Raw genomic sequence first — 10672 nt, forward strand, 5'->3', positions numbered from 1 at the left:
GTTCGAGAGGAATGAGAAATAAGCAAACGCCACATGATTATACTAGAACGGATCCAATAAACATTAAGTTGTGTCCCTTGGCCTACATAGTGAAAGGCCTAATGCGCAACATGGAGCCCTGACGCTCGAATATGGCCCGGAAAACAGGGAAACCGACATGTGGGGCACACCCGTCGGGACGACGTAGCGCAGACTAGTCCAATGGAGGAACTGGCCCACGACCTCCTCGCCACCGACAACCGTTCATGTGGGTCGTTGGGGCCAACAACGGGGTGCAGCTCTAGCACCGCCTCTGGACACGGCAACCGCGGTGAGCGACACGCTCATATCGGTCGCTAGACACGGTCGATTTCAGTGTGCCAAGGGTGGCGTTAGCGCTGTGGCACGACCAATGGTATGTTTGGTTTGTGCCCAAGGTTGCCCCATCAAAGCATTGGGTAGCCAAAATTTTGGTTGAGGTATTGGTTGCCCATGATTTTGCCGACATTGGCAAGAAAAATGAACTAGAGTTGGCTAGAGTTCATTGGCATGCCAAAGAAATGGCAACCATCCAAACAAAGACCAATCTTTGGGTCATGACCAAAATTTTGGTTGAGATATTGGTTGCCCATGATTTGGCCGACATTGGCAAGAAAAATGAACTTGAGTTGGATAGAGTTCATTGGCATGCCAAAAAATGGCAACCATCCAAACAAAGACCAATCTTTGGGTCATGACCAAAATTTTGGTAAGGTGCATTTTGGCCACAATCCAAACACACCCCACCTGGCTCGTCGAGGATGCACGGGGCGCCGCGACACGTCCGTAGAGTGGTGTAGCGTGGACAACTGCATCCTCTGGAACTGAGACCATGCCGGGTCATCTTGCTTTTTCAATGACATGCGAGGATCGCATGTGAGCAAAGGGCATCTCCAACGTTGCCACGACCGCAGCAGACTACCCTGCCACACCAAAACCCTCGTCCCTCGCGCCGTCGCGCGGTGCGATCCCAGCTGGCGCCAGCTGCCCGCATTCATGCCGTCAGTTTGTATGTTGTCGTTAAGAGGCTCGGTGCCCGAGGAACCAACTCCGGCGACTTAATGACGCACCCGAACGCTTGGCCTTACCGGAATGCGCTACTTAAAGCTGCAACGCCCAGCTAACCTCCACACCATAGCGCATTGTCCTCCTACCTGGCACCACATCTGCCATGACCACAAGTGCGAACGCTCTGCGGGAGAGCTTGTCTTCGGGGATGAAGCTCGAGGTCGCCGCCCTCGCTCAAGTCGCCTCTCACGACGCAATAGCGGTGTAGCCGGACGTGGACGCGACCGCACAAGCGGTGGCCACGCTGGTGGCTGACAACGGGAGCACTGTCAGGCACGCGTCCTACTTGCCGCCGTCAAACGTCCGGCACCGCCGAGGTCAGGGACTCCTCCGAGGATGTGTAGGACATGGGAGGCGGCAGGGCATGGTGTGCCAACTGGCCGGTCCGTATCCCGTGTTCTACTCTTCCTCGCCGGAGACTGCACCTTCAGTTCACGGGTCTTGAACCCCGCCCCCGTACATAGAGATTGCAGATGGAGGACGTCGGTCGCCGCCGTAGAATACGTTTAGGGTCGGGTTTCTTTTATTTTTCTGTCCTATAAAAGTTCGAAATGTAATGAAAATCTGCCGTGTTTGCATTAATCTCGGCCGGTGTATATGAACTTTCACAATAATATACATATTGTAGGAGTACTAGCAAGATGCCCGTGCGTTGCACAGAAGATCAAGATCTTGTGGGAGAAAAGGATGAATGAGGGAAAGCCTTATCTGCAAATGTGGAGAGGAGTGCGGGTAAATTGTCATAGTTTCCTTCCTATCCGTTAGATATAGATCGGACAGCCTATACTGCAGGATGACAGGCACACCATCATCACCAACTCTGCTTTTTATTGAACCGAGACAAATCTAACATGCGAAGTAAAAGAAACACATAGGGTCTACACATACACAAATTATCTTAGGCACTCCAATAGTACGTCCACTACACATTCACGCATTTCACATCTTTCTACATCTACGGGAACCTACGAAAGGGTTAACGTAAATTGCCTCTCTCTCTCCTCCCCTGATTTTCATGGTGGTGGGCCCCTCCCTCCCCCCAATCTACAATCAACAGCTCACACGTTTCACATTATGTTAATTACATAACTGGGATTACGTAGGTGTAGCATTACTCGTCCTAAAAAAACCCAACTAAGCCAACCTCCCAGCATATCGCGTGATAAAACACCCGGCCGCGTCGTCTTAGTCAGGATTACCGGATTACTAGTAGTAGTATCGATGGATCGCATGAAGCAACAAATTTTTTTTGAGGGGGCGAAGCACCTAGTTTAAAAGGAAAAAAGGTTGTACACTCACAGCACTCCTGTCGCGGTCGCATTGAACCCCACACACGTTCGGTCCTGCACACGGCTCACGCAAACGGAATGCACTTCGGCTTGCCTCTTCACTGACACGTGGGACTGCACTTGGACAAACCGACCATGCGCCAAACTCCCCCCGCCCACCGCGTGAAAATCCTCCCCCCCCCACACCCAAAAATTGCCCCCAAATCCGATTCAACCGCCCTTCGGCCAACTAGCCAATAATATTCCCCAAACTCCCCTCCCCCCTGTCCCCCTCCACTCCATTTGCTCCGCCAAAGCCGCCCTCTCCGCCACGCCGATACGCCGACGCCGCAGTTCGGCAATCCTCTCGCTCCCACAGTACGCTCTCGTAGACTGCCGTCCTCTAGCCGCGTCGCCACCTCTGGCTACGTTCTTGTGGAGGCGCACGGCGGTCAGCGCCGTCACCGCTGGCGACATTCGTGTGGAGACGCATGGCGGTCAGCTTCTCCCACGGTACGTGCATTCTAGATGGAGGCCCCTTTCATGTTGGTGTAGTGTTGAATGTTAGTTGATAGACGCTGTTAATCTCACTGTTTGCCGAAGTAGTTTACTGTCAATATGATCTGCTTAAGAAGCTTCCTTGCCCTGTTTTGCACTCAATCTGCTTAGCTGAGATGGCATGCCAAGACCGATTAGTTGCTAAAATATCCTGCCATATATTTATTGTGACGTAGGTTGCCATGGTCTAGTAGCCAATCTGTTAGGTGAAATATCTCTACACCGTTTTATACTCGATCTTTGTTGCTGCGATGGCCTTCGATAGTTCAATGGCTGTCTGCTCGGCCTCATTGACTGCTGAAACAGCCTGCCATAATTTAGCACTCAAATCTGTTTGCCGAATTATCTTTACATATATTTTGTTACTTAGATCTGCTCATCCAAATATCTTGCCATAACTTTAGACATCGACCTAGGTATTTTTTCTGGACTTCATAAAAAAGCATATATGTTTTTCTTGTAATATCTAGTAGAAGAACTAATTTGTATGTCTAAAAGATGGACAGGACTTGGATAACTTTTGCTCGAAGATTCTCCGCTACATATATCGAGGGGTTTGAAAACTTCATGAACTTTATCGGAGCTGAGTACGGTGGTTCGAAATCAGATGTGCTCTGCCCGTGTAGCAGTTGTATGAATTCAGTTACAAGACCCCAGTCAACTGTGCAAAATCATTTACACTTGTATGGGATGTCGGTCACATATACTAGGTGGGTTCCTCATGGTGAAGTTGTGAACATCAATGTTATTGACTACGTGGAAGCAGCGGATCACCATCTTGATCTGCCTGATGCTCGGGTGGAAGAGGAGCAGGAGGTGGTGGTGGCGGAGGCAGTGAGTTTGACCAACATTGAAACAATGCTACGAAATGCTCGTGCATTCTGTGAACTTTCACCTGCAGATGAAAAACGATGGGCCCGCATGTTGGAACAATGCAACGTTGCTGTCACCCCAGGAAATAAGCTGTCAGTATTCTTAGCTATGGTCACCTTTCTTCAGGTGAAGACATCTGAGCGGATGACCAACAAATCATTCGATGCTATGTTGGCTGCTTTCCGCAAATCTTTCCCAGATGCGTCTGAGCTGCCACACACCTACAGTAAAATGAAGAATTTCCTTCGTGCAGTTGGAATTGGATATGATATGATCCATGTTTGTAAGAATAATTGTGTTCTGTTCCGAAAGGATTATGCCAAATTAAGTGAATGCCCGAAATGCAAATCATCAAGATGGAAAGATGGCGATGCTGTGAAGAGGATTCCTCATCATGTTCTGAGACATCATCAAGATGTACTGTGGCATTCTAGGAACCAGGAGTACAGAGATCAGAATGTAGTGAGCTATCCATCTCATGGTAGTGAGTGGAAAAGCTTCAATGATAAACACAAAGAGTTTGCTGCTGACCCGAGAAACATTAGACTTGGGTTAGCTTCCGATGGATTTAACCCATTTGTCCATCAGAGCGCCACATATAGCATGTGGCTAGTGCTTATTGTCCCTTACAACATGCCTCCAAATGTCTGCACCAAAGAATCAAACTACATGATGGCCTTGCTCATCCCAGGTCCAAAAAGTCCTGGAAAGGATTTTGATTTTTTCATGGAGCCTCTTGTGGAGGAACTTCAATAGCTATGCAAGGGTGTTCTCACTCGAGACCTATATAGCAGCCCACCAGCTGATTTCATTCTGCGTGCTATTGTAATTTGGTGCATCCATGATTATCCGGCTTTGGGCACTATGTCAGGGCGAATGACACATGGTTACAAAGCATGTGTTCACTGTGACAGGAATCCGCTATCATACACAATACTTAGCAAGATCTATTACATTGGACACCGTCATTTCCTTGCCAAGGACAAGCCGCATCCTAGAAAATACTAAAGACATGTGTTAAATGCGAAGCATGAAAACCGTGATGCGCCAAAGGGTCTCACCGCCGATGAGTTGCAAGTGGAATTAGAGAAGGTCAGGCATATTACACCAGGAAACCATCCTGGTAATGGTAGCGGGAAAAGGAAGCGTGGCAGGGTAGAAGAGAGATTATTGTTTACCCGCAGGTCCACTTTGTGGGACTTGGAGTATTGGAAAGATTTGGATCTGCGGCATAATCTTGATGTGATGCACATCGAGAAAATATATGTGACAGCATTATCGGCACACTTCTTAACATTGAAGGCAAGACGAAAGATCCCTTAAAATCTAGGATTGATTTGACACACCTGGGTATCAAAAAGGATTTGCAGGTGTAAGATGAAGGTAAACCACGGGATATGGCACCAGTTGTGTACATCTTAGACAAGGTAAAAAGAAAAGAATTATGCGAGGTCCTGTCACGTGTGACATTCCCACATGGATTCGCTTCCAACCCTTAAAGGAGAGTCAGTGCAGATGGAAACAAGGTACAAGGGTTGAGAACTCATGACTGCCACGTCCTACTTCAAAGGGTTTTACCTGTTATCCTTAGAGGATTGAGCCGCCCTGACTTATACAGAGCAGTTGCAGAGTTGGGACAATTCTTCAGGGAACTCTGCAGTAGAAATATCAGGGTAGATGCTTTGGAGCGTCTTAGAGACAAGATACCAACTATCCTATGCGACCTTGAGAAGATATATCCTCCAGCCTTCTTTGACGTGATGGTGCATATGGATGTTCATCTACCTGATGAGGCACTACTTAGAGGTCCAGTACATTATGGATGGATGTACCCTATTGAAAGGCGGCTAGGCACTTTCAAGAGCTATGTTAGGAACAGAGCTAGACCCGAGTGTTCCATTGCAGAGGCCTACATTGCTACAGAAGCGTTGACATTCTGCTCAAAATACATTGAAACAGCTGATCAGCTTAGCAAAGAGGTGGTGAAGACAATCCTGGGCTCAATGTTTTCGATTATTCTGTTCGAGTTACAGGGAAGAGTCTGTCGGATTTCGGGTTCCGGCAGACCCTCAAGGTTTGAACTCTGGGGTGCACGCGGAGATCACACCTCCTGCCTACCCATGTCTCGTCGCCTCGCAAGGATCTAAAACTACACGAAGAACAACACAAGGGACACGAGATTTATACTGGTTTAGGCCACCATTGTGGTGTAATACCCTACTCCAGTTTGTGGTGTGGTGGATTGCCTCTAGGGCTAATGATGAACAGTACAAGGAAGAACAGCCTCGCGAGGGTCTATTCTTGGCTGGTGCGATGAACAGCTAGGGGAGTTCAGTCGCCTCTCTTTCTCTTTCTCTAGATGCCAATGCCTTGGATCCGATCTCCCTACCCTGTGGGTGGCTAGTCCTATTTATAGGCAGAGGCCCTGGGCCTCTCCCCAAATATTGAGCGGGAAGGGCGCCAACAATTGGCCATTTTGAAGGGGAACATCTGGTACACTTATCCTGACTAAAGTTGGTCCTCGCCTGCCAAAGACCCTGACGATGATGCCGGCTTGGGCTCCACGACGACCTGCATTCTGCCATCCTGCCGGTCTTGGTCTTGTTGCACCCAAATGGTTGCCTTTGCTTGATACTCTCGCCTGCGCTTCCCCCTTTGCACCAAAGAGGAAACAAGGACTCTGTGCAGGCCGACGCCCGCCTGGCGCCCGCCTGGCCTTGGTCGTCATGGCTTGCGTCATGAGCACCTCCCGAGGTACCCAGCCTTGATCTCTCCGCCTCCTCGCGAGCCAGCCTGACGAGGCCGTGCCCGAGGAAGCCTCCTGTCGCCCGCCCCGCGAGGCATGGCCCCTCGCGAGGGTCTTGAGCATGTGTTGATGAAGATGGGTCGCACTGGGCCACTCCTTGAGCCAGGCCGCAGGCAGGCAAGTCTAGGTACCCCCATTCCCAGAACGCCGACAGTAGCCCCCAGGCCCAAGGCGCGCCTAGACTTGGCTTAGCAGAGAAGCGAAGGGGCAAGTGCGAAGCGCCGCGGGCCCCAATAGCCTGTGGCCTTGGGAGCCGCGTGGTGGTTGATTGGACGTGGGCGTCACGGCTCCCCCACGACGCCTCGGCAACTGCATGAATTGACAAGTCCCTGCATGCAAAATGGGTCATGATTAGTCATGATTACCTGTGATCGTGGAGGCCGACGGTTGGCCTCCCTCGGCTATATGTACGGAACGGCACGAGCCCTTCCAGTCCATCTCTCCTGCTACTCTCCGTCTTCCTATTCATTCTCGCTCCTCCCTACGCCAATGGCACCGATCCATCGGTTTTCTGCCGAAGAGAAGGGGAAGGCCCCCCGAGAGAGTCCTGACCGCTTCCTCCGAAGAAACGGCCCGCCTCTTGCCACGGGGAAGGGGGTGCTTGGCAGGAGGTGTCGAGGCCATGGTTCGAGCGGCCGCTGCTGGGATTCCCATTGCCCTTGTACGCTCGGATCGAGGGCCCTGAAGGCGCTGGCGCCGAGCAGCATCACCAGAGGCGCCGTCGCCGCCGGCGAATCACGGCGGTGCGCGTCGTTCCTCCTGGAGTTCATGCCGAGGTCTCTTCTCGCGATCTCGTGCATCATGCCGCCATGCCTCCTCGGTCCTGGACTCGCCTTCCTCCTTCCTTCGCCTTCGAGATCCCGCCGAGGGGGCCTATCGAGCTTTGGCTGCAGCATGCTGGCTGCAGTACCCCTGTGACCAAAGCGGAGGTCGAGGTCGTCCCTCCGGGCAGGGTCTACCTGACCCGTGGCTGGGGCGAGATCGCCCGGGTCGGCAGGACGGGTGGCGCCCTCGTAATCTACCTCGAGTACGACGGTGCCTCCTTGATGTTCTTCAAGGTCTTCGACGCAAAGGGATGCCGGCTGGAGTGCTGCCCTGAGAGAGGCGGTCGGGGCCCTGCCGCGGCAAGGACTAGGCTCGCCAATCGCTTCCCCAGCAGCTCCTCAGGCAGCAGAGGTGTCGGAGGATCTAGCGACTCCACCGAGCTCTTCGCAACTCTGGAGACGAACAACGACAGCTATGAGCCCCCGAGCTTGCGTCGCTCTTAGAGCAGGGTGGGCTCGTCAGGCCGCCGTCGCCACTGATCTATATGGGGTTGGCGTCGGTGGCTGACGGCCCACTGTTGATGACGGCGTCTCTTGCGGAGGCGCCTGTAGTTAGCACTCTTTAGGATTTGCTCCTCTTGTTCCCTGCGAGGAACCGAAGAACACACCCCGTGGGGGTTTGTAAGGTGCTTGTAGTTCCATTTGTTAATATGATCCTTATCGTAAAGCGGTGCGAGATGCTCGTCCCGTCCTAGCTTAGTTCCTTCTTTCGAACCTCGCGAGGACTGGACGCTCTGCTCTGACAGGTCCCGGTCCCAAGGAAGGCTTCATCCGTCGCTGGTATGCCAGGTCACGATGCCGTGGTCAAGTCCAGGAGGTGAGCGGCCCGGGGTCCAGTAAGAGCCCCTAAGTTGCGATGCTCAGGAGGTCCCCTTTAGCGCTCAAGAAGTCATCGTTCGGTGAGAAAGGAGCACGATGTTGCCAAAACGGAACCGCATTAGGTGCGAGGTTGGTGTTGCGATAGCTAGTATTTCCGGGGGGTGACTTATCTCGGGGGTTAGAAATCACTCCTTGGCGCGGCGCCGGGCCCGCGCGCTGACAGCTGAGGAGTTGCCTGGCGAGGTCCCCACGTGCCTCTTCCCTCTCGCCTTTGCTCCCCTTGTGCTCTACGTTCTCAGGTCCCGGCCCTCGAGCGAGGTTAGCCATCGCTGGTATGCTAGGTCGCGATGTCGTGGTCAAGGCCAGGAGGTGAGGGCTGGAGAGCCAGTAAGAGTCCATGAGTCGCGATGCTCAGGTACCCCCCCCCTTTAACGTGCAAGTGGTTCACGCGAACGAGAGCGAAAGAGGCGCTGCGGAGGCCTCGCCCGACGCTGCTCCTTAAAGCGATCCTGCGAGTTCATCATGAGAAAAGCGAGGGTTTGCCGTTACAATTGGCGGCCAGCTGCTGGTTGCTCTGGGAAGGTGACGAGGCACTGAAGGCTTGGGGAGGTGGCACCCTGCAGGGTTTCCACAGCCAGAGCTCAACCATCCAGGTTTGTCAACGTTGTAGGGAGGACCCATGCGCAAGCGTCGTGCCGTGAGGGAGCAGCTCCATCAATTGGTGTCAATCGAGCAGGCGATCAAGTCAAGCACGTTAATCATGAAGGAGCAAATCCATTTAAATAGGCGCAGAAAGAGGCGAACACCACTGGGTCGGGCCCGAGCGACTTTGGGGATAATGCAGCCCAAGGGGCGCCCCCAATAAAGCGAGCTAAAAAACATGAGTCAAAGGGGTACATGCCGCAAGGACGAACCCACGAGGCCTGGGAATGATGCAACCTTGGGGGCGCTCCCAGCCAAAAATGAAACTCGAAGGATGTCACCTGATAATGTTGAAGATGAAGGGATGCTGAAGTAGCGGACGGCGTGTGCTGTGGAAGCCGATCTTCACGAGCCCCCAGGCACAGGAACCTCGAGAGGCTCCGGCGGCTCCTCGCGTACCATCTCCATCTCCGCCAGGACTGCAGAATGCCTGACTGCTTGAGCCTCCAAGATGCTCCTCATGAGGCGCTGTTGCACAGCAGCCACGTTCGGCAGGCCGTAAGGCATGCGAACATAGCTATGGGGTGGACCTTCGCAGCGTCCCACGCGTGAGGGCCAGAGGCGCTCCTGAGAGGCGGCTCGGTTGAGACCTGGTATGTCGATGTAGATGCGCAGCCCACCATCCTCGCCTGGATGGGGAGCTACGGCGGGTAAGCGGCGGCTGCCACTCATGATTCTTGACTCCTGCAGCTCCTGAATGATCTCGCTGACGAATTCCTGAGGGTTTGGCCCTCCTTGCCTTGCTCCTTCCTGAGGGAAACGTGCGTTGAAGCACACCTCCAAGTGGTGCCCGAGCGCCTCCCTCGTGATCCTAGCAAAGTCGATGGCCCTCCAGGAGAGAGCCCCCGAGCCTTGCTCGAGGAGGGCGCCGGGCGCGCCTTCCTATGCGACAGAAGGAGGCGCCCCTAAACAGGCGCGGACCCTGAGGGGCCTGCCTCCCGAGGGGTCGGACCAATTGATGTCTTCCTCTTCTTAGGGGCAGCCTCGGGAAGCCTCCCGCTCCTGTGATCTGGGTCTTCAATTGATGCGGCTTGGAAAGCACGCTCTAGGGAACACACTGCGTCTCTCTCTTCACAAGGCACCGTGATGACTCCACCGCTCCCTGGCATCTTGAGGACATTGTAGCCATGATGGGTCATGGCCATGAACTTGGCCAGGGCTGGGTACCCGAGGATGGCATTGTACGGCAGGCGGATGTGAGCGACGTCGAAGTCAATGAGCTCGGTGCGGTAGTTTTCATGCTTCCCGAAGGTAACAGGAAGGTGGACCTACCCTATCGGAACCGTGGAACCATCAGTGACTCCTGAGAAAGGCTTGGTTGGCTGCAGCTGATTGTAGGGCACTTGGGTATTGTTGAACGTCTCAACGGATAGGACATTGAGCCCTGCTCCGCCATCGATGAGGGTCCTGGTGACTTGCACATTGCTGATGATTGGAGAACAAAGCATCGGGAGGACTCCGGCTGTGGCCGCGCACTTGAGCTGATCCGCTGAGCGGAACGTGATGGCGCACGCTGACCACCTGAGAGGGCATGTGGCCTCAATCTTGGGGAGGACTGCATTCACTTCACGAGCAAACTTCTTGAAGATGCGCTGAGAGGCCGGGGCTTGAGCGCCGCCCAAGATGCAAGCGATTGCACGCGCCTCCTGGAAGCCTCCAGCCCCCTCGTCCTGATGATGGTCTTCATTCGTCCTCGGCTGCGGTGGCGGAGGAGAAAGGCCCGCATTGCCTTGTGG

The sequence above is a fragment of the Triticum dicoccoides genome, chromosome 3B, assembly GCF_002162155.2.
Source record: "Triticum dicoccoides isolate Atlit2015 ecotype Zavitan chromosome 3B, WEW_v2.0, whole genome shotgun sequence".
In the NCBI taxonomy this organism is placed as follows: domain Eukaryota; kingdom Viridiplantae; phylum Streptophyta; class Magnoliopsida; order Poales; family Poaceae; genus Triticum; species Triticum dicoccoides.